The sequence below is a fragment of the Neovison vison genome, chromosome 4 (assembly GCF_020171115.1).
Source record: "Neovison vison isolate M4711 chromosome 4, ASM_NN_V1, whole genome shotgun sequence".
NCBI lineage: Eukaryota > Metazoa > Chordata > Mammalia > Carnivora > Mustelidae > Neogale > Neogale vison.
This window is the reverse complement of record NC_058094.1, coordinates 30,380,320-30,403,561: the sequence shown is the minus strand read 5'-3', so window position 1 is coordinate 30,403,561 and position 23,242 is coordinate 30,380,320. Positions and strand designations below refer to the sequence as shown.

The following is a 23,242-nucleotide window of genomic DNA, read 5'->3' as shown; positions in this document are numbered from 1 at the left end:
TAATCAATGTTGAGTCTGAGTGATGGATACGGAGAGATCTTCTATTTTAAATTCTTCATAATAAAAAAGGTTTTTTTTAAAGAATGTATTTATTTGACAGAGCACAAGCAGGGGGAGCAGCAGGCAGGCTCCCCACTGTGCAGAGAGCCCAAACTGGGGCTCAGTCCCAGGACCCTGGGGCCATGACCTGAAGACAGACGCTTAACTGACTGAGCCACCCATGTGCCCTTAAAAAAGTTCTTAACATCTACATGTTCTTTACGTAGAGCTCTAATAATGGTTGCAGCAGCCTAGCTGAGATGGTATTGGGGCCACAGCAGCATCGAAGTACAGAAAGATTTGCTGCAATCAGACTCTGACCAAAGCTATGTGAAAATCAGTCCAGACAGCATCCTAAATATAAGGTCTAGAAAATATGTACATTTTATCTTGAGATAACTTCTGACTAGGAGTCTGCTTTGTCTTGCCACGATTAAGTTTTATTTTCTTCATGTTTTGACTGAAATTATCAACTTCCCCCCGCCAAAGGCTGTTTTGCTTCCTCCACCCCCCCTACAAACACTACCCATTTTACATTAAATAATTGAAACCTACTGAAGATTCCTGCCAGGCCACCAATCCTACCACATGTGTCTTACCCATTACTCAGTGGGGGTGGGGGAGGAAGTTGGGGACAAGAACACTGGATTCTTCTCCAAACAAACAATGGAGACAAAGAACAAATGAGTATCCAGCAGTGGAAAGGGAACTTTAATCTGGAGAGCTTTTCTGAGTTACATGGTTAGTTTAGCTTCAAATTACTGTTTCTCATAGCTGCTTCTTAAGATAAGTAAGGGACCAGATAAGTACAAGTCAAAGATGTGGGGATACTTCCCATTGAGTTTCAACTCACTTTGTGTTTTCTTGCTGTTTCATCTCACTTTGAGTATTAATTGGTACCACAGACAATTAGTCATTTCCCCATCAACAGCCCAAAGTTCCAGCAAGCACTGGTTTCTCCACAGTTCTTCCACACCTGGGATTCCTAGACACAGAATCCGAGCTCCCCATTCAGACTATCTGTTTCAGTTTCACTAGACTGGAGCCCAGGCTCCCATGTCATTAAATGCTCCCCAGATAATTCTCACCATTTTCAGATTTCAGAACCACGGAGTCTATCCATGTGCTCAATAGTGTGAACTATACTATACTAGTGTTAAATATATTAGGAAGACAATGGTATCCTGTGAATCTGTACAAACTGTTCTCTAAGCATTAAAAAGCAACTTTAAGAATTTGTATTAAAATCCAAAATTTTTATTAAAAAAAACAACAACAACAAAACACAACACAACTTGGTACAATTAGCATTCCCTTCATACCAAGTAAACCACCACTAGAGCTTTGCTGTCCTCACAGATTGTGCCGCGAACAAAACAAATTCACCTCTTATTACTAAAATGTGCTCAAATCCACAGCAAAAGAGATGTTCTGTCCTCTCTGCAAAAGTCCAGCTCTATTTCCAGATGGAGCTGCTAGGATGCCTCCTCTGCCCTTGGCAGTAGGGCCCAGATCACAGCCTCTGGACCTGGTCAACAGGGGTTTTATGTTGGTCTGTATTTACCAGTTTATTCTACCAATCTGAGCATCCCCCAAACAAGACCATGTGTTCTTTGTTTTCAATTACCGGTACCTAGTATGTGATAAAATTCTCTTTTCTGTGTCTACTAGGTATCACAATAACCATCTCTATTCTATTTTTTTTTTTAAGATTTTATTTATTTGACAAAGATCACAGTTGGCAGAGAGGCAGGCAGAGAGAAAGAGGAAGGGAAGCAGTCTCCCTACTGAGCAGAGAGCCAGACATGGGGTTCGATCCCAGGACCCCGGGATCATGACCTGAGCAGGAGGCAGAAGCTTTAACCCACTGAGCCATCCAGGCGTCCCAACCATCTCTATTCTTGGGCAGCTTAATTCAGTTGATGAGCCCACTGGTGTAGATGACAACGAAAGAAACGTGAGACTAGCTTCTGTAACTTTCTGGGACATTTTCGTTCATTTTCTCTCTCACCAGGTCTCCTGTTTTAAGAGTTTCTCGATTTTTTTTTTCCCCAACAGCTCCTAGATCTTAACTTCATGTATTAAAACGATAGCATTTTGTGCTCGCTTCGGCAGCACATATACTAAAATTGGAAAACCATAGCATTTTAACAATCTGGCAAGTAAAGTAAAAATTGTAAATTCTAATATCTCTAATTGCAGCAATTCCTCATTGCTTAGTAGTAATAACTTTGCATTTGAGAAGGTACTCTATGCCATACTGTTTCATAATCTTTTCATGTATTCACTCAGTTAATGCTTATGAAACCTTATGAGGTACTGTTATTCCGGTTATACTGAGGGTAAAATTGAAGCACAGAGGGGTTATGTACCTCGTCCAACGTTATTCCACTCTTAAGTGACAAAGACAGGATTCAAACCCAAGCAGTCTGACTTTAGTGCTTAGGATAAAATAATGCTTCATAGGTGTTTTCCCTGTGCTTGAGGGGGGTGGGAAATGTTTGAAAGATGGTTTAGCATATAGTTCCTTTCAAAAGGAGAACAAAGACCTGGATGGTGAAGAGGCACTGAATTCACCTATCCAGCCTCCACTGGGCTGGCCCCGCTCCTGCCCTCAAACCCAAGAGGGTCCCAGGTCCTACTGAGCTGCCAAGCCCATCTACCTTTTCTCACTGTTGGTCAGATATGAAATAGCAGAAATAAGGGATTAATCAAGAAAGTAATACTGAGTGCCTATTGCTGGAAGCTTCTGAAAAATAGAAAAACAGAAGTCATGACTGGCATCCTTAAAAAGAATTCAATTAGAAGGGCTGTATGAACAGGGTTTAAAACACCTACACTAACAGGCAGGGTAAGTATTAGAAAATATACAAATTAAAATTTCCTGCTTTAATCCATTAACTTCTCAACTTCTATGATCACTGAAGGCATCTGAATTGGGTCCAGTGGGCTAGGTTTCAAATGGAAGGAACATAAGTAGTAAAGGCATTTTAGAAGGGAGGAAACAAAAAACAAAATAAAGAAAAAACCTTACAAAAGCAAATGCTTTGGAACCATAAACCCTGAAATTCAGTTGGAGCATAGAGCAAACACTTGATGGTCTCAGACGGCCGTAAAGGCAAGTTGAGTCCAGATTAAACAGTGCATGAAACATCACACTAAGAAAACTAGTCTCCAGGCATTAGTTCCTAAAACCTGAGCAACATTATGACAGCACCAGAGAGTAACCATAGGAAGACTAATCTGGTTTGAAGTGTAAAACTAATGGGAAGAGGGGGGTAATAAATCGAGAAAGATCGCTTAAGAGTGCAATAATTACAACTAAAATATTGATCTGGGCCAGAGCACTGGCAAGGAGAAATTCGACAAAGGGTAGATTTGATTGTGAACCAAAAACTAACAAGTGTTGATAATACAGAGTATACAGGATCTGAAAGAGAGACAGTATTTTAAGATGTAGTCAGAATTTCCAACCTGGGGAAGAGAATTGAGTTATCCTCAAAATCAGCATTGAGCAAGAGGACAGTGTGGAGTTGTGGGTCCCACCTGTTTAGCTCTTGCTGGGGGAGGTCCTATAGAATATTCACTTTTAAGACAAGTTGGCCTAGACAGTGAAGCTCTCTAGCATACAAATGAAAATACAGGGCTTGTCGGAGAGATGTTAACGTTATCAAACAATATTGGAAAGCCCCAAAGCATGAACTGAAACCAGGTTCTTCTCTTTGCCACATTTTAGAAGACATTAAAGAATGAATGCATGGGAAAAAAGAACTCTGTGGGGATGGGATTTTTTTTTTCCCAAAAAGGTGGACAATGAAAAGAATGGCAAGAACAAAAATTGTATTTTAAGGGTTGCAAGGTCAAAGGATGTTTTTATTTTCTATGTAATATTGAAGATACTTAAAAACTTCTCAAAGTCAAAGGGGGCAGTGCCAGGGAATAAGAAGCAGAAGATAAAACATGGAACAGATCTCATCTGAACAAAAAGCTAGGAGAGGAGACCAAAAGTACAGGTAAGAACAACAGGTTTCATTTCATGTGAACTAGTAGGAAAAAGTGAATTGAAAAGAATGGGTAACTAAACCAAGAAGTTTTTAAGTAGAACAGCATATGGCAACAGGAAAGTACATGTTTAGTTAAAATGAAAAAAGATTAGTGAGCTCTAAGTGTACAACTCTGTTCCTCTTGGTAAAGAAAATGTGGCAAGTTTGTCATCTAAGGGATGAGAGTATGGAATAAAGACCGAGACAGCAGAGAACCATATGGAAGGTATGGGAGGAGGACGCAGTAGAGTCCAAAACCAATGATGAAAAGATCTCCAAAAAGTAGTAAATCCCACTTGTGGGCAACACCCCTTAGCAGTTTGAGATTTGCATCACCAAAAGGTCAAAGGGGAAAGCAATAAGATAATAAAGACCTGGGCACCTGTACCCCAGTGTTTATAGCAGCAATGTCCACAACAGGCAAACTATGGAAAGAGTTCAGATGTCTATCGACAGATAAAAGGATAAAGAAGATGTGAGATATATATATATATATATACATATATATATATATATATATATGAATATTACTCAGTCATCGAAAAATAAAGTCTTGCCATTTGCAATGGTGTGGATGGAACTAGAGGGGATTATGTTAAGCAAAATAAGTCTATCAGAGAAAGAATTATATGATCTCACTCATATGTGGAATTTAAGAAACAAAACAGGATCATAGGGAAAGAGAAGAAAAAAATAAAATAAGACAATATCAGGGAGGGAGACAAACCATAAGAGACTCTTAATCATAGGAAACAAACTGAAGGTTGCTGGAGGGGATGGGGTAATTGGGTGATGGACATTAAAGAGGGCATGTGATGTATTGAGCACAGCCTGGAAGGTGATTTTTAGGGAGCAAATTTGTCACCCCCCTCCAAAATTCATGTTGATGCTCTCTAATCCCAATATGATAATATTTGGAGGTGGGGCCTTTGGGAGGTAATTAAGTCACGAGAGTGAAATCCTTGTGAATAGGATTGGAGCCCTTCTAAAAAGGGACCACTGACCTGGCTAGCCCTCTCTCTACCATGTAAAGCTACAAGGACATGCGGAAATGGCTGGCTGCCACAGGGAAGGAGATCCTCACTGAAAAGGACCACACTGGCTTCTAGAGCTCAGATTTGCAGCCTCTAGAACTGTGAGAAGTAAGTTTCTATTGCTTATAATCCACCTATGAGATTCTGTTATAGGAGCCCAAATGGACCAACATAAGGTCTACCAATACGATATGCTGACAGGAAAAAAAGTAGGGACCTGTGGTTATAAAGAGCTCAACGAAGGAAGTCAATTAAGGAATTGTAAAGAAGGGTTGGGCCATATAAATTGCATTCAAGAGAAGAAGATGCAAATTTGAGAACTGAGAATGAGAAGGGTGTTCAGAGTCATTTCAATAACTGAAGAGATAAGGAGACCAAAGCCAAGTTCTCAAAGGTCACCAACATGGTACCAACGGGCGCTGAGTTCAGAGGAACGCTGTGACCCATGAGAAGAGGCTCACAGAGGATGGTGAAGGGATGCCCTGAAGGTCCGTGCATGGTGCCAACATGCAGAAGTAGCGACCATAGACCACAAAGGAGGAGATGGGCCAATAATGGTGGTGGGAAATAATGGCGAAGACGGAGCACAGAGAAAGGAGAAGGAATCTCTCCTTTTCCAAGGAAATCTGGAGAAATGAAGGGAGGAAGGACTTCACGAGGAGAGGATTCCAGAAAAGAGGCATTATGGCCTACAACCCAGATTTCCTGCTGGCTCAGTACTGGGGCTCCTTAAATGTGCGGCTCATGGATGGCGAACAGATGGAGAAAGTCATTATACAGAAATAGGAGTGACTTTGCCATGGACACTGCTTTCTCCTGACACCTAGGGAATGGAAGTGACAAAGTGGGAAACCTGGGGCAGTAAGGAGCCCTGTTCTTAAAGAGGATTAGTCTGCATCCCGGGCAACAGTGATAGGTAACAGATGAGGGAAGGACCGGCAGCCTGGGAAACAGAACAAAACTGGGAAGCTGGGGGATCAGGGCTTTGCTTGGAGTCAGGCCCAGCTCGAGATCCTGGTCCCATCACATGGGAGCTCTAAGGACTGACTTCACCCCTTCGCTCCCTTAAAGCGCTGCCTGGGAGCTTCCAAATTCATAGCAAGTGGCTGCTGTCAGGAGCAAGTAAACGATTGAGTACTGGTCAAGCAGGGGCTGGGACACACTAAGTATACACAAACTGCAGGAAAAATAAACTGTAGCTAGCATGACACGGCGCGAGGAGGCACAGAGGCGGCTCAGACAGAGGCTGTGGAGAGCGGGGGCAGTGCAGGGAAGCAGGGGGTGGGGAGATGGGGGTGAGAGATGGGGGAAGTGGGGGGGGGGCGGCTGGACGGGAGTGACTACTCCGCAGCAAGCGTCTGATCAACGGGACCTTCAAACCTTAGGAATCTGTACTCACTCTGCAGAGGGAGGTTCGTTTTGATTAAAATCCTTGCACTGTTTACACGGAACGGTAATGCTCTGTCACTCTAAGATCCTGTCCAAGCGTCCGAGAGGCAGGGGCTGGGCTGGCTGGTAGACAGAGCCCCGCTGTGGGGTTTCTTGCTTGGACAACCCCACGATCTTGTTTCACTGCCTTGTTTCTCCAATGCTGGCAAACAAGGCATCCTATTTTGTTCCTAATAAGGAACAAAATAAATGGTTTCAAAACTCTATCTAAAATATTGCATTGCTCTTTCTGCTAAAGGACCACAGGGAAATGGTTATTTTAGTTTGCTTCGAATTTTTACCAATGTACTTTGGGGGGGAAAGTTGTATCTTGAGGGGGGAAAAAAAGAAAAACAACCAACGAATAGACTTAGCACCTCTTGCCCTGAAACCTGCCAACATTCTCTCAACCCACGTTTAATAGGAAAGAAAATTAAAGAGCTAACCATGACAACTTGGCTGAACGCTCTCATTGTGACAGCCAGGCACGAAGCAGAGGAACATGAGAGCTGGGGCGTGGTCAGGGCTGTCCATGCAGGGGTGAGGAGAGGGGTCTCTGCGTGGTAAGTCAGTGCCAGAGAAAAGTAAACCAAAGAACCACTTAAAGGAAACATTATTGTCATGACCAAAAACTTAAGGGATGTTATATGGATAAAAGCACATTTGAATCATTATCAATAGCAACTTGAGGACATAGAAAAGCTCTGTTTTACACACACAAAAACCCCACACACAATTTTTTTTTTAACAGAAATTAAACCCAAGTTTCTCTCTTGATTACAAAGCCCATGTATTAGACCCCTAGATTCAAAATCTGAATGCTCTGAGGATATTCATTCCTTTTTTCCTTTATTACATATATAGAATGATACATTCAAGCTTATAAAGAATATAAAGAAGTTCATTCACTATTTGCAAATACTGAAACTTACAAATATTAACACTTTAGGGGGTGAGGCATGAGGTACGTGTGTAGAACTGTGTTTTGCACACAGCTGCCACACAAGCTTAGCTGAAGTATAGTTACCTTTTCTAGACATTAAAAAGATAGCCATCTTGTCTGTGTATGTCACACTGATATATACATCTTAAATGGTAAAATATTTTTTCCCCCTACATCTACTTAAGTGAGTTGCAGGGGGAAAATATGTGAACAATTTGCTAACTGCTTACTCCATTCAGATTGCCATAGAGTCGGCACCCCAGGAGATAAAACTGTATAATATAAAACAGCTCCATTTTAAACCTCCTTCCTATCTTACCATCTTTATTCATTGACCTAGAGGATCCCTGTATCTCAGGTTCACATCAGTAAACACCCAATAAAAGGTGAAACACCTCTTACCCCGAAGAGGGAAAAAGCCAAGACAGGGAGAGTTAAAGGTGAATGATCCCTGTTCCGGACAGTGGCCACAGCAGCGGTGGCCACTCTGGGGGAGACTCTCCCACACATGTCTCACGGAGTACGGAAGCCATTTGTGAATGAATAGCCATAATTTCGGCCCGGGGCCTTATGCAAAAGAAAATGATTGTACATTTGGCAGAACAGTATAATACGATTTCACAAATGCAAAGATAGAATGTGTTTTCCTTTATCTTGGATTATAATATCTGGGGTTTGATTGCCTTGTGAAATGTCCAAATCAAGAACAATTACAGATTTTTCTCACGCCACATATACCATGAAATACTTAACAAGTACTTCTTCAGACTGTTCAGAAGATTAGAAAGGAAGAAAACTGTCCATTCAGTGGGAGACAAAACCATTAAGATGTGAACAGGATACAATGTATAGAGGAAAAACAAAGAGAACTCAGACTGGCAATGAAAATGGTCATGGGTCATTTTTTAGACCATTATTCTAAGGAAGGAACAATCTTCTCTCCTATCCAGCCATATCAACTTTTCCTTTGGGTTACAATTGGCACCTAGGAGACAAAAGCATTGTTGTGAAATACTACACTACTAACTACACGGGCACACCCATATTCTGAAATGGTTCAGACTTCAAATCCATAATTCAAGTCTGACCCAGTGCATTGATGCAGTTCTGCCAAATTATACATGGAACAGGCAAGAATTTAAACATTCATCCTACAAATTCCCTTTTCCAATGTAATTGTCAAGGGCAATCTATATTATATACAAGCTTTCTAGAAATAAACCATTTGGGTGTGCAGACAAAACACTACATTTTTACTGAGTCTGCAGTCTTAATTAAAAAAAAAAAAAATCCGGGTCATTTGCTCATATTATCATTTGCTCATATTTGGTCATGGTATCATTTGAAACTATTGATTCCAAGTGTCTAGAGAGAAAAAAAAAGTCAAAGAAGGTAAAGAGAAAAGAAGAGGAAAAGGGCAGGAGTCAGCACCTAGAGAGACACATGCATGTTTGGGACACAGGAAGCAGGAAGTTGTTCCTTGGACAATGGTCACCTTGTGGGAGCAGGACTAGCACTTAGAAATATTTTTATCGGGGCGTCTGGGTGGCTCAGTGAGTTAAAGCCTCTGCCTTCAGCTCAGGTCACGATCCCAGGGTCCTGGGATCGAGCCCCACATCGGGCTCTCTGCTCGGTGGGGAGCCTGCTCCACACCCCCCACCCCGCCTACTTGTGATCTCTCCCTCTGTCAAATAAATAAATAAAATAAATAAAATAAATATTTTTATCACCTTCCTGCCCTTCAGTATCATTTAATATAAACTGTGTGCCTTACCCAGGATACAAAATATTATTAATGATTGTGGAGGTTAATCACATGCCAAAAAAACGTATTCAAAACTTCAATTTTAATAAAAATATTTAAATAGCAATCTTGAATCCTGCTTTTGACAGAGGCCATGCCAAGTATATTAAGGGGGAAACAGGGCAACCTGTGATCTCATGTGTTGTTGCAGAAGTTCTATCTTCTTAAAACGAGAATTTGCACTCTTCACCATACACGCCCCTCAAAACACCTCAAGGAAAATTCCGAAAAGGCTGCTGGGCAGTGTGCTGCTTCGTAGAGAATAAGTTGGTAAAGCTGATGCAATTTAAGGGGAAGCCTGTGGTCCACTCTATTTATAATATTCACCTAAAGTCATGCAAAAAGTTAAGGGATTAACCCCATCAAGATTTGCCTTTATTAAAAAGAGAAACTATCTACATATAAGGGACATGCTTACGTGTATTTGCTAAATAATTCAGCAGAAAACAGAGGACAGCTAGAATTTTTTTGTTCTTATTATTTGTTAAGTACTATGTTAAACACTCTTGAGGGATCACACTCTAACCCCTACAACCACCGTAAGGAGGCAGGCACTGTTCACATCCACCTAACAGGAAAACGGAGGCCAGAAAAGGCTGAGTGATTTGCCAAGGACATACAGCTTAGACCTGAGAGGCTACCCCTTCACCAGCCTGCCTCTCTCTATGTGCCTCAAGGCAACTTATAAGAGAAGTCCCGAGGGGCGCCTGGGTGGTTCAGTGGGTTAAAGCCTCTGCCTTCAGCTGGGGTCATGATGCTGGGGTTCTGGGATTGAGCCCCACATCAGGCTCTCTGCTCCACATGGAGCCTGCTTCCTCCTCTCTCTCTCTCTCTCTCTGCCTGCCTCTCTGCCTACTTGTGATCTCTATCTGTCAAATAAATAAATAAAATCTTAAAAAAAAAATACTGAGGGGCTTCAAGGAAGCAAACTCTAGGGCTGGGACGGGAAGTGGATCTCGCCTTTCAATATCCAACTTTACATTTCCCTCGAGGCTACACGAGAACTCGATAGTTAAAATTAGAAATATCAAAGTCACAAAGAAACTGAAATTTTAGAAAATCTACTAGAGTCAGGGAAAATATTTTTCTAAGTTCCAACATTTCAAACAATCATTTTCACCTACCTGGAATCTTGACTTTCCAAAAGGACTCATTTTTCAGAGTTAGGGATAGCTTAAACTTTACTGTACCTTTAAATCCCTGACATTTAGAGGAAACACAAGCAGCTCTTTCCATTCCTTTTTTTTTTTTTTCAATTTCTTTCTTTCTTTTTAGCCCAAGCTGGGAATTACAAAACTTGAAAGAAGTTTTCTATCTTGTACATAATTCTATAATCTCAGAAAAACAAATAACAACAAAAACACTAGGCCACCTACTTTTTCCACTATGCTCAGTCAACATTGAGAAATCATTAGCATTGTCCAAACCACTTGTGTTTCCAGGATATATTTGTTTTCTACCTAGTGCATTTTCAAATAGAATTTCCACAGCCAGGAAGCGCCTTCCAAGTGAAAACAAACTGCTTTTTGCTCACATGTATTCGAGTGCTAAAATGTTAGCTTTCATAAGATTTTGAACTTGAGATATAGATCACTTCATTATAATACCGCTTAATTTTAAAAAGAGTTGAATTTTACAGAGCTTCATTTTAAACAGAAGAAGATTCATCATTTTGAGTAATTTGTCACTCCTATCCCAGGATCCTACTAAGTCGCTATCGTTTAACTGTTAAAAAATGAGTAGCGAGAGCATGAACATGCAGACCGATGAAGCAAATATCATAAAATGTGAAATTTTTATTTTCAGCTGTGAGTATGTGACTGTTTATTTTAGGATGTTTATGTTTCTGATTATTTCCAGTTCAGCAAAATTAGAAGGGGGGGAAAATTTTTTAAACAACAAAAGGAGGCAAGGTGGCATTAATCAAATCCCATTTGGAATGAACCAAGACACAGAGTGCAAGCATGAATACATGAAACGGTCTCCGGGAAAACGGCTGCCGCTACCTGGGAAATGGTGAACAGGACCTGATGCCTGACTGGGCTGGATCTTCTGTTCCTAGCTCACAACCTCTGCACTGGGGGGAAAAAAAGAAAAAAAAAAAAAAAAAAAAAAAAAAAAGGCAGTGCGATGTACTTCAGGAGAACAGGAAAAGTTACCCACACCTACAAGGATGGAAGCCCACAAGGACGGCAGAATCGCTTGGGGGAAAGAAAACGTTTCTCCCTTGCTTTCTCCTGGGCTCTCCTTTGCCAGCATGAACTTTCCGATTTCTTCCCAGGAGATGAATTACAGTGATGGCTCCAGCAACATGCCACAAATGAATCAAGAAGTGAGGAACCCTCTTACACCATAAAATCAAAACCACATGTAAGGATGTGTGTAAGAGCTGGAGAACGCTGCAGGGCTTTCAGCAATGGCCAAAGCTGCTCCCCCCACCACTGTACCCCGATCCCACCAATAACACATTTGGCAGAGAAAAAGAAAGACTCACGGAAACGTTGAGAGAATAAACACTGGGAGCTAGTATTTTTTGAAAGCGCCCCTGAATCTTAAAAGAGGATGCCTATGACTATCATCTAGACAGGGTGTCACTGGCGATCGCAGACTTGAGAACTGTCACAGAGGCAGTTTGTGGGGGTAGAAATCAACACTCTATATTTAGTACAGTTGAAGTGTGGGGTTGGGGGCTCCAGCAGCAAGAAAAAAAAAAGTATGGAGAAATTTGTTTTCTTTTAAACTGGCTGCTGCTTCTGTATACAAAAAGCCGTGGGTACTAAGAAATGCCCAATGATTGAAAAAGAAGCATTTCATATACTACCTATTGCCTAAAAGCCTCATCAGTAAAAATAGTTACACACAGAGAAAATGTGTGACTGTTTGAAGGGTAGGACAGAAGGGCCCAGGCGTATCAGGGCCAGTGTGTTGAGAGGACAGGACAAAGTAATTGTGAATTTCCTCCTAGGAAGTGAAGAAGTCACATGGGGACTTTGCTCTTCAGAGACAGACAGAAGGGGGAGTAAAAACCACCAATGAACCAAATTCATTGGTGAACCAAGAATGAACCAAATTCATTCTTTTGACATGAGGCCCAGAAAGATTCAAGGACTATAGTCACAGTGAGAGGTGGAGCCCATCCAGAGGGATCTCGAACCCAGGACTCCTGCCTCAGAAGTCAGCAGTTTCTACTAGATTCTCACTTAAGTACTCAAGTCACATGCACAAAAGTTCTGGAAATCTACTGTTAGCAGCATAAGGTCCATAGCGAACAACACTGCATTAAAATTAAGATGTAATTTAATTCGCTCAAAATTTGCTAAGAGGATAGATCTTATGCCCACTTTTCTTACCACAAAATAAATAGCAAAGAAAGGCAGGAGAAAACTTGTGCAGGTGATAAATAGGTCTGTGGCCTTGACAAAGGTGATGGTTTCACAGGGGTATACATATCCCCAATTCATCAAATCATATACATTAAACACATACAGATTGTACAAGCAGGGTTAAGTAAATTAAAGTTCAGAAACTTCTACTAAACTAAGCCATGTACATGTTAAAGTAGCAGTTTGTGTAATTTTTATTTTTAATTTAAAAAAATTCTTATTGTGTTATTTTGTCACCATACAACATCATTAGTTTTTGATGTATAATTTTTAAAAAGTAAAAATGCTGTAATTTGTAAAGGAAACTTAGATTTTCAGCAGGTGGAATATTTCTAATGTAACTTCTTTTCGCAGAGAAATAAACCTATTTATGTAAAACTGGGTAACAGAGAGAGCTACGAAACTGAACATATGCTGACTCAGAGTTCTAGATCAACATGTTTCCACGAACTCATTACTTTTTTTACTATAAGGTGCATTCTGCACCTTTGCAAGCAGCATGCTGGTTTCTCTAAGCACACACATTTTCTGTTCTTCCCCACAAGCAGCTAGTTTGAAGGAAAAAGCTCCTTTGTTTGAGAAATTCAAACTTACCTACGATTTTGAGCAAACTTCTACCAGAGCTGTATTCGTCAGCACCATGCTCAATGATGCCAGATCAATAAAATTGCATGTTTTCTCAAATTCCTAGGTAGTTCAGAAGTACCTTAGGGGCTCGCTGGAATTGGAATGCATTTTTAAAAGACACTATTTCAGGGAATCTCCCAAAATCGTGAATGGACAATTTCTTAGAGGCTTGCTTGTGGTTGCAGCTCTGAGCAAGACGACATCCAGAGCAAGCAAGTGGAAAATCTAATTAGCAGCAGCTAACGGCCACTGGGCTCCCTCGGTGCCTGGCGTAGCTTGTGAGGGTCAATGCAGGCAGGCGGGCGGGGGCAGGGGGTTGCCGTGCAGCCTCTGAGTCTCACAACAGAACCTAGCAGGTGAGGACCAACGCCCCCACTACGCCAGAGTGGAACGGAATCACGGAGACGGGAAATGAGCTAACCAGTGTTTCAGAATAATTAAGAGGCGGTAGAATTTTTGGCAAAAGTTTTGGACCAAATGAATAGAAATATGAATTTACCATTGAAAGGATTCTTGAGACCATTTAGTCCAACACTTTATTTATTTTTTTTTCTAAGATTTTATTTATTTGACAGAGTTCACAAGTAGGCGGAGAGACAGGAGGAAGCAGGACTCAATCCCAGGACCCTGAAATCATGACCTGAGCCGAAAGCAGAGGCTTAACCCACTGAGCCACCCAAGCACCCCTAGTAAACCACTGGCCACACTAATCCAAAAGAAAAGAGAGAGAGCCCAAATTCATAAAATTATGAATGAAAAGGGAGAGATCACAACGAACACTAAGGAAGTAGAAACAATCATCAGAAGTTATTACCAACAGTTATATGTCAATAAGCTAAGCAACCTAGATGAAATGGATACATTCCTGGAAAACTATAAACTCCCAAAATTGAACCAGGAAGAAATTGACAACCTGAATAGACCGATATCTAGTAACGAGATTGAAGCAGTGATCAAAAACCTCCCAAAAAACAAGAGCCCAGGACCTGACGGATTCCCTGGGGAATTCTACCAAACTTTCAAAGAAGAAATAACACCTATTCTCCAGAAGCTGTTTCAAAAAATTGAAGCAGAAGAAAAACTTCCAGACTCTTTCTGTGAAGCCAGCATTACCGATCCCCAAACCAGGCAAAGATCCTACCAAAAAGGAGAATTTCAGACCAATATCACTGATGAATATGGATGCTAAGATTCTCAACAAGATCTAGCAAACAGGATCCAACAACACATTAAAAAGATTATCCACCATGACCAGGTGGGATTCATCCCTGGGCTACAAGCATGGTTCAACATTCGCAAATCAATCAATGTGATACAACAAATTAATATGAGAAGAGAGAAGAACCACATGGTCCTCTCAATTGATGCAGAAAAAGCATTTGACAAAATCCAGCATCCGTTCCTGATTAAAACGCTTCAAAGTCTAGGGATAGAGGGAACATTCCTGAACCTCATCAAATCTATCTATGAAAGACCCACAGCAAATATCATCCTCAATGTGAAAAAGCTTGCGTCCTTCCCGTTGAGATCAGGAACATGACAAGGATGCCCACTCTCGCCACTCTTGTTCAACACAGTATTAGAAGTCCTAGCAACAGCAATCAGACAACAAAGAGAAATAAAATGTATCCCAATTGGCAATGAAGAAGTCAAACTCTCTTTGCAGATGACATGATTCTTTATATGGACAACCCTTTATTTTAAATAGGCTCTCTTTCTCTCCCTATTTCTGTCATTCTGTCCCTCTCCATGTGTCTGTCCCTGTCCCTCACTCTGTCCATTCCTGTCCTGTCCATCCTTGTGTCCCTGTCCTTATCTGTCCCCCTCTGACCCTTTCTCTGCCCCCCTCCCTCTGTGCCTCTCCCTGCCTGTCCCCCGCCCCATCCCTCTCCCTATCCATCTCCCTGCCCCTCCCCCATCCCTGTCCATCCTCCTCTGTCCCTGCCTAGTCCCCTCTGTCTCTGTCTTTGTCTGTCCCTCTGTCCCTGTTCCTCACTCTGTTTGTCCCTCTCCATCCCATCCATCCCTGTCCTGGCCCATCCTTGCCCCCCCTCTGCCCCTCTCCCTACCCTCTCCCTCTGTCCCTGTCTGTCCCTGTCCATCTCTCCCTGTCCCTGTCCCTCACTCTCTCACTCCATCTGTCTCCCCTCCTCATCTGTCTCTCCCCCATCCCCCATCTGTTTGTGTCTCCCCCCAGATATCCATCTCTCTCCCTCTCAGTCCATCTCAGTCCATCTCTCTCTCTCAATCCAACTCACTCTCTCTTGCTCTCAGTCTCTCTTTCCAGATCCATCTCTCTCTCTCTCTTGCTCACTCTTGGTCTCTCTTGGGGTCCATCTCTCACTCTCTCCTCCTCTCTATGGGTCCATCTCTCTCTCTCTCACTATGTCCATCTGTGCTTGTGTGAGAGAGAGTGTCTCTACGTGTGTGTGTGTGTGTGAGTCTGTGTCAACCCGTGTCTGTGTGAGAGAGTCTCTGTGTCTGTGAGAGTCTCTGTGTCTGTGTGTGTGAGAGAGTCTCTGTGTGTGTGTGTGAGAGTCTCTGTGTGTGTGTGAGAGAGTCTCTGTGTGTGTGAGAGTCTCTGTGTGTGTGTGAGAGTCTCTGTGCGTGTGTGTGAGAGTCTCTGTGTGTGTGTGAGTCTCTGTATGTGTGTGAGAGTCTCTGTGTGTGAGAGTCTCTGTGTGTGAGAGTCTCTGTGTGTGAGTCTCTGTGTGTGAGTCTCTGTGTATGTGTGTGAGTCTGTGTGTCTCTGTGTGAGTCTGTGTATGAGTCTATGTGTATCTGAGTCCAAGTGTCTCTCTGTATGAGTCTGTATGAAAGAGTCTACGTGTGTATGTGTGTGTGTGTGTGAGAGAGAGAGAGAGTTAGAGAGAGAGTGAGTCTGTGTGTGTGTCTGAGTCTCCCTGTGTGAGTCTCTCTGTGTGTTTGAGTCTCTCTCTCTCCCCATCAGTCTCTCTCCATCAGTCTCTCTCACTGGGTGTGTGTGTGTGTGTCTGTGTGTGAGAGTCTCTGTGTGATTCCAGTTGTGTGTGTGTGTGTGTCTCTGTGAGTCGCTCTCTGAGTCTGTGTGTGTCTCTTTCTGTGTGTGAGTCTGTGTGTGTGTGTCTATGTGAGTCCCTCTCTGTGAGTCTGTGTGTGTCTCTCGGTCTCTGTGTGAGTCTCTGTGTGTGCGAGTCTGTGAGTCTGTGTGTGAGGTTAGGTCTCTGTGTGTCCATGTATGTGTGTAAGCCTGTGTAAGCCTCTGAGTCTGTGTGAGCCTCTGTGTAGAAGCATTTTTGTGAGCCTCTATGTGTCTGAGTCTCTGTGTGTCTAAGTCTCTGTCTCTCTGTGTCCCTGAGTCTCTGAGTGTGGGTCTGTCTGTATGTGTTTTTATGTGTCTCTATGTGTGAGTCTCTGAGTCTGAGTCTATATGTGTGTGTGTCTGTGTCCTGTGTGTCTGTGTGTGTCTCTCTCTATGAATCTCTGAGTGTGTGTGTGATTCTCTCTGAGTCTCTGTGTGTGAGTCTCTCTCTCTGTGAGTCACTGTGTGAGTCTGTGTGTTTATGTAAGGGGGATGGGTCTCTCTTTGTGTGAGTCCGTGTATGTGTAAGCTTGTGTGTGTAAGCATGTGTGAGCCTCTGGGTCTCTGAGTCTGTGTGCACGTAAGAGTATCTGTGTGTGCGAATCTGCGTCTGTGAGTCTCTGTGTGAGTCTGTCTCTCCCTGTGTGTGAGTCTCTGAGTCTGTGTGTGTTTCTGTGTATGTTTATCTCTATGTGTCTTTGTCCCTCTGTGATTCTCTCCCTCCTTGTGTGTGTGTGTGTGTGTGTGACAGAGAGAGACAGAGACAGACAGAGAGAGTCAGTTTGTCTCTCTGTGTGAGAGTCTGTTTCTCTCTGTGAGTCTATCTCTGAGTCTCTCTCTCGGAGTTTGAGTCTCTCTGAGTCTGTCTCTCTGTAAGTCTTTCTGTGTCTCTGTGTGTATGTGGAGGGGGTCTCTGTGGAGGGGCGTCTCTGAGTGACTGTCTCTGTGTGTGCGTGTGTGTGTGTGTGAGAGAGAGAGAGAGAGAGAGAGAGGAGGAGAGAGAGCGTGCACCTGTATGTGAGAGAGTACCTGTGTGTGAGAGCTTATGTGTGTGTGTGTGTGTAAGAGCCTGTGTGTGTGTGAGAAAGCCTCTGTGAGTCTGTGTGTATCTGTGTGTACATGAGTCTGAGTCTGTCTCTCTGAGTCTCTCTGTGAGTCTGTGTGTGTGTGTGTGTGTCTCTGAGTGTCTGTGTGTGAGTCTCTGCGTGTGAGTCTGTGTAGAGTGTCTATGTGAGTTTCTCTGTGCGTGAGAGTGTCCTCTGTGAGGGTCTCTCTGAGAAGGTCTGTGTGAGAGTGTCTCTCTGTGCACGTGAGTCTGTGTGCATGAGTCTCTCTCTCTTCTCCAAGTGTCTCTGTGGGTCTCTCTGTGTGAGTCTCTGTGAATCTGTGTATATGTGTGAGAGAGAACACACGAGTCTTTCTCCACGTGTGTGTGAATGTATGTGTGAGTCTTTCTACCCATGTGTATCCGTGTCTGTGTGTGTGTATGTGAGAGTCTGTGGGTTTGTGTACACATGCATGCGAGATTCTCTCTCCCCGGGTGAGTGTGCATGCGTCTGCGTGTGTGTGTGTATGTAGGTCTCTCTCTCTGGGTGACTGTCTCTTTCCATGTGTGTTTGTGTGTTTGTATATGTGTGTGAGTCTGAGTTTGACTGTGGATCTCTGTGTGTCTGTGTCTGAGTGCGTCTGTATGTGTGTGTCTGTATATGTGTCTCTGCGTGTCTGAGTGCATCTCCCTCTGCGGGTGTGATGAGTGCTTCTCTCTCTGTCTCTGTGAATGCCTCTCTATGTGTTTGTGTCTGTGCCTCTCTGTCCACAGGTACCGGAGTGCCTCTCTGAGTGTGTATGTGAGAGTGTCTCTCATGTACGGTGTGCATGTCTCTCCACTGTGGTGTGGGGTGTGTGTGTGTGTGTGTGTGTGTGTGGTGTGAGGACGTGTCTCCCACCATGTCTCTTTCTCTCTCATGCAGAGAGCTCAGCCAGGAACCTCTTACCCCTCTTTCTCTGCCTGCCTCTCTGCCTACCTGTGGTCTCTGTCTCTCTCAAACAAATAAATAAAGTCTAGGGGAAAGAAAGAAAGAAAAGAAATGTAAGGACCACTTTATAAGTGGCCCAGGTTTTTTTTTTTTCTTTTTCTTTTTTTTTAATTTTAAAGATTTTAGAGAGCACAGGGCACAGCTCAGGAGGGGTAGAAGGAAAGAATCTTCAAGGGGATTCCCTGTTGAGTGCAGAGCCCTACATAATATCCCACAACTCATGACATCATGACCTGAGCTGAAACCAAGAGTCAGACATTTAACCAACTGAGCTACCAGGTGCCCCAGATTTATTTGAGAGAAGGAGAGAGAAAAGAGAGAGAAAGAAAGGGGCGCCTGGGTGGCTTAGTGGGTTAAGCCTCTGCCTTCGGCTCAGGTCATGGTCCCAGGGTCCTGGGATCGAGCCCCGCATCGGGCTCTCTGCTCAATGGGGAGCCTGCTTCCACCACCCCCCCCACCGCCTCTGCCTGCCTCTCTGCCTACTTGTGGTCTCTGTCTATAAATAAAACTTAAAAAAAAAAAAAAAGAAAGAGAAAGATGGAGAGAGAAAGAAGAAAGAGAGATGGAGAGAGAAAGAGAAAGCAAAAGAGGAAGAATGAAAGAGTGAGAGCGAGGATGAGAAAGAAGAGAGAGAAAGAAAGAACCTGTGGGAGGGGGAGAGAATCCTCAAGCAGACTCCCTGCTGAGCACAGAGCCCATCAAGGGGTTCAATCTCAAGACCCTGAGATCATGACCTGAGCCAAAAATCAGGAGTGGGATGCTCAGTCGACGGAGCCCCCCACGTAGCCCTCATGTTTAAGTGTTAATTTATGTCCCCATTTTCATAAACTCTTTTTCTAGATAATCATTCACTTCTCCCCCTCTGAACCCAGAAGACATTTCTTATCTGCATTATTCTTTGGCCATTCTTAGATTTTTTTGGCAGACCGCTATTGATAGCCTGCATTTATTTCTTCAAAATAATCATCAAAATAATTTGTTCAAAATAATACTAATTTGTTCAATAATAATAATTTGTTCAAAATAATCTTTCCTAACTGCCACAGACTAAGTATTGTACTAAGCACTGACAATACGTGGAAAAGCTCCCACGGCCTTGGACCTTCTGTTCTGAAAGCCACATGGAGCTTTGGATTGGACAGAATTGGAGAGGGCTGGGCAAGCTTTCCCCCCAGCTTTACTGAGGTGTAATGGGCAGATAAGTGTGTAATATTACTGAAGTGTACATGACTGGATAGACATCTACATTGTGAAAAGACACCCACGACCACGTTCATTAACACACCCATCGCCTATCTACTCTTGCTTGGCTCAGAACACATTCTACACTCTTAACACTATTTTTATAACATAAATTAGCTATCAACTGTCGTCCCATGTTCTACATGAGATCCTTAGATCTTACTCTTAACTGAAACTCTGTGACCTTTTGCCAAACTCTCCCTAGTTACCCTACACCTCAGCACCCTGGCAACCACTTTTCTACCCTATTTCTCGGACTTGGACATTTCTTTTAGATGCCACATATAAGTGATGCTAGGCAGTATTTGTCTTTCTCTGTCTGGCTTATTTCACTTAGCATAATATCCTCCAGATTCACCCACGCTGATGCCAATGCCCAAGTCTCCAAGGCTTTACACAAAAGAAGTCTGTTTCTTGCTCAGAGTCTGGTGTGGATGGGAAGCTGGGAGATTTCCACAGGCCATTTGTTTACCTGGTGGTCCTGCCATCCCCTGGGGCAGGGGTTGGGGGGTGGGCAGAGAAGTGGGGCAGGAGCCTCTGCACAGAGCTGGCTGACTTAAGAATAGAGACTTTCCCACAGGAGGCTAACTGGGACCGGGTTTAGAAGTAAATATGTCACTTCTGCACACTTCCCACCACAAACCCCAGGCCCAGAGTCACACCCAGGTATAAGGGAAATGTACTCTCGCTACAAGCTCAAGAGGGAAAAGAAATGGGTTTTGAAATGGATTTTGTTCTCTGCTAGAAGAACAAATTCTAGGATGTGATAGAATAGAGGGCGCTGTGACCAGGGGAAATGAGTGAGGGTCCTGCAGTGCAACATGCAAGGAGTCACTCCTTCTCGGGCTTAGGCGAGCACACCTTGGATCTGTGCTCCTCACAGACCACCCCCACCTTGCCTCACCCTTTCCTGGCCCCAGTGGGACAGTTTAACTGCAGAAAACAAAGAGGGCAATGTGCTGTTTTAGGAACAGGGACTAGAAAAGGAGCTTGTTATGAAAAGGAGGGAGAAAGATCTTTCTATACAGAGTAAGCAACAAATGCAAAGGTCCTGAGGCAGGAAGACTGGTTATAGGGGTTTGAGAAACAGAGACCAAAAGGCCTGAGATGTCAAAAGGAGAGTTGGAGATATAAGCAGAAACCAGGTCACATGGAGCCTTCAGATCTGAGCAGGAGTTTGGATGTTCTTTCAGGTATTAACAAAAGGCAGAATCAAAAGTTCTGACTTCTGTCGTATAAGCAATTCCTCTGAGTTCCCAGTGGAGAAGGGACCACAAGAAAAGCAGCTGGAAGCCTACCAACATGTTTTGGGAGAGAGACAGGGACAAAATGGTCAATAAAATGCCAACAGACTTGGAAGAGGGATTCGAAATATACAGAAGGGGCATAGAGAAATCCGAGGTATTGCACAGAAAGGAGAAATAAAGGTTTAAGCAACCAAGTAATAGGTTTTGTGGAGCCAAGGAAAGAATATTCTATTTCAACAGTGAGCTTCTTGGGGGGAAAGGAGAGGCTTCTTTCTATTCTCAAAAATAATCCAACAAGGAGTTTTAAAGATGTAGTTGAAAGAGTAAGCAAGCAAGCACACACATACGAACATGGGGAGGGGCACAGAAGAGAGGGGAGTGCCTCTCAGTCACACTCCCTGCTGATCACAGAGACAGATGTGGGGTTCAATTCCACATCCCTGAGATCATGACCTGATTTTATTTATATACATATATGTAATTACATACACATGTATATATATATATATGTGTATATATATATATGTATATACACGTGTGCACACACACACACACATATATATATGAAAAAAAAATCTAAAGTTCAAGGAAGTAAGCATCCCATCTCCCACCTAAAAAAATTAGTATCTGTGAAATATTCTGGAGAAGTGGCAGTAGCATCAAAAGACTTAGCTTTTGAGGCACCTGGGTGGCTCAGTGGGTTAAAGTGTCTGCGTTCGGCTCAGGTCATGATCCCAGTGTCCTGGGATCGAGCCCCACATCCGGCTCCCTGCTCAGCAGGGGGCCTACTTCCTCCTCTCTGCCTGCTTCTCTGCCTACTTGTGATCTCTGTCAAATAAATAAATAAATAAAATCTTTAAAAAAAAAAAAAAAGACTTAGCTTTCCATCCTCGTGGTGAAGAGCATGGTGGAATCCAAATGCCTAGACTGGAATTCTAGCTCTGACATTTACTAGTTCTGTGACCTTGTGCATGTTATTTACCCTCTAGGCCTCAGAGCCTTCCTCTGTAAAGGGGCTAGGAAAAAATAGGGCCTACCTTACACGATCATTTAAGAACTAAATAACATGCAGAATAAAGAACTATGCTTGGCACAAAGAAAGTGCTCAATAAATGTAACGATTATAGTATATTACTGTATCCAGTTCTATATGTGATTCCTAAGGGAAAAAGGTGTAAAGGATGTTCATATCAACATTAAAAGTTTTCAGTATTGACTACCCAAAAGAAATGGAGTTTTAAGTTTCATGGTGGACAACTGACAATACAGATGTTATAAATAAGGTCATTGAAGTAGTAAGGAATAAGTAGGTGCTTATGATATAGATTTAAAATGTTATATTTATGTAGACGGGAAGGAAACTTCTAGAAGGATAAAAAAACTAAAATGTTAATCACTGAGTAGAAGGATTATTGGCCATTTTGTTTTTTCATTGCTCTATTTTCCAAATTTCCAACAATGAACAGACACTGGATTTATAGTCATAAAAAAATTCTGCATTTATTGGGGGTGCCTGGGTGGCTCAGTGGGTTAAGCCTCTGTCTTTGACTCAGTTCATGATCCCAGGACCTCGGATCAAGCCCCGCATCAGGCTCTCTGCTAAGCAGGGAGCCTGCTTCCTCCTCTCTCTGCCTGCCTCTCTGCCTACTTGTGATCTCTATCTGTCAAATAAATAAAATCTTTTTAAAAAATCTGCATTTATTGTGGGGATCACTTCATGTTGTATATAAATAGCTACTCACTATGATGGACACCTGAAACTAATAGGACATTTTGTATCGATTATACATAAAAGAGAACTCCTCCCCAGTTAGTGATTGTTACAGTGTCAAGTCTTTATCATTTGCTTCCAGGACAAAACATTTGAGTGTTCCAACAAGGTGGGCTTTATTACCAAAGTAACTTTCAAAACCAACTGAAAGAAAAATGGGGTCTGAAGGACAGGAACTACTAGCCCTAATGAGCAGATATGCTCATTGGTTCTGTCGAAAACATACAGGTTGAAGGGGTATTTTTAAAAAAATAATAATTCTTAATCTTTCATTAGTAAAAGCAGCAGGTGCATTCCAGTTCTGTTCTCCTGGCTTGCAATACTGTCTGTGCTCTTCAAAGCACCCTAAAGGACTTGACTTGGAAGAGAGGCGTGGATCTACAGTGTTCTCTTTCTCCAGCAACAGGCTTGTTCTTGGGAGCCACGTATTAAAGGTGTTTATGTTCAAGATTTCTAGCAAGCTCTTTTTTTTTTTTAAGATTTTATTTATTTAGTTGACAGACAGAGATCATAAGTAGGCAGAGAGTCAGGCAAAGAGAGAGAGGAGGAAGCAGGCTCCCCATTGAGCAGAGAGCCCGATATGG

General features: G+C 42.7%; 1 protein-coding gene across 3 annotated transcripts in view; it reads right to left on the bottom strand.

Annotated features, from left to right (window-relative positions):
* The window catches only part of RSPO2 (R-spondin 2), a 155,832-nt gene that overhangs the window by 116,152 nt on the left and 16,438 nt on the right, over positions 1-23,242 (bottom strand). The window contains exon 1 of one of the 3 annotated variants that reach the window (XM_044245090.1): positions 6,516-6,550. The exons of the other annotated variants lie outside the window; for them this stretch is intronic. The gene's annotated coding sequence lies outside the window, so the exon portion shown is untranslated. Of the gene's footprint in view, positions 1-6,515; positions 6,551-23,242 lie in introns of those variants that run through there. 3 annotated transcript variants of the gene reach the window in all.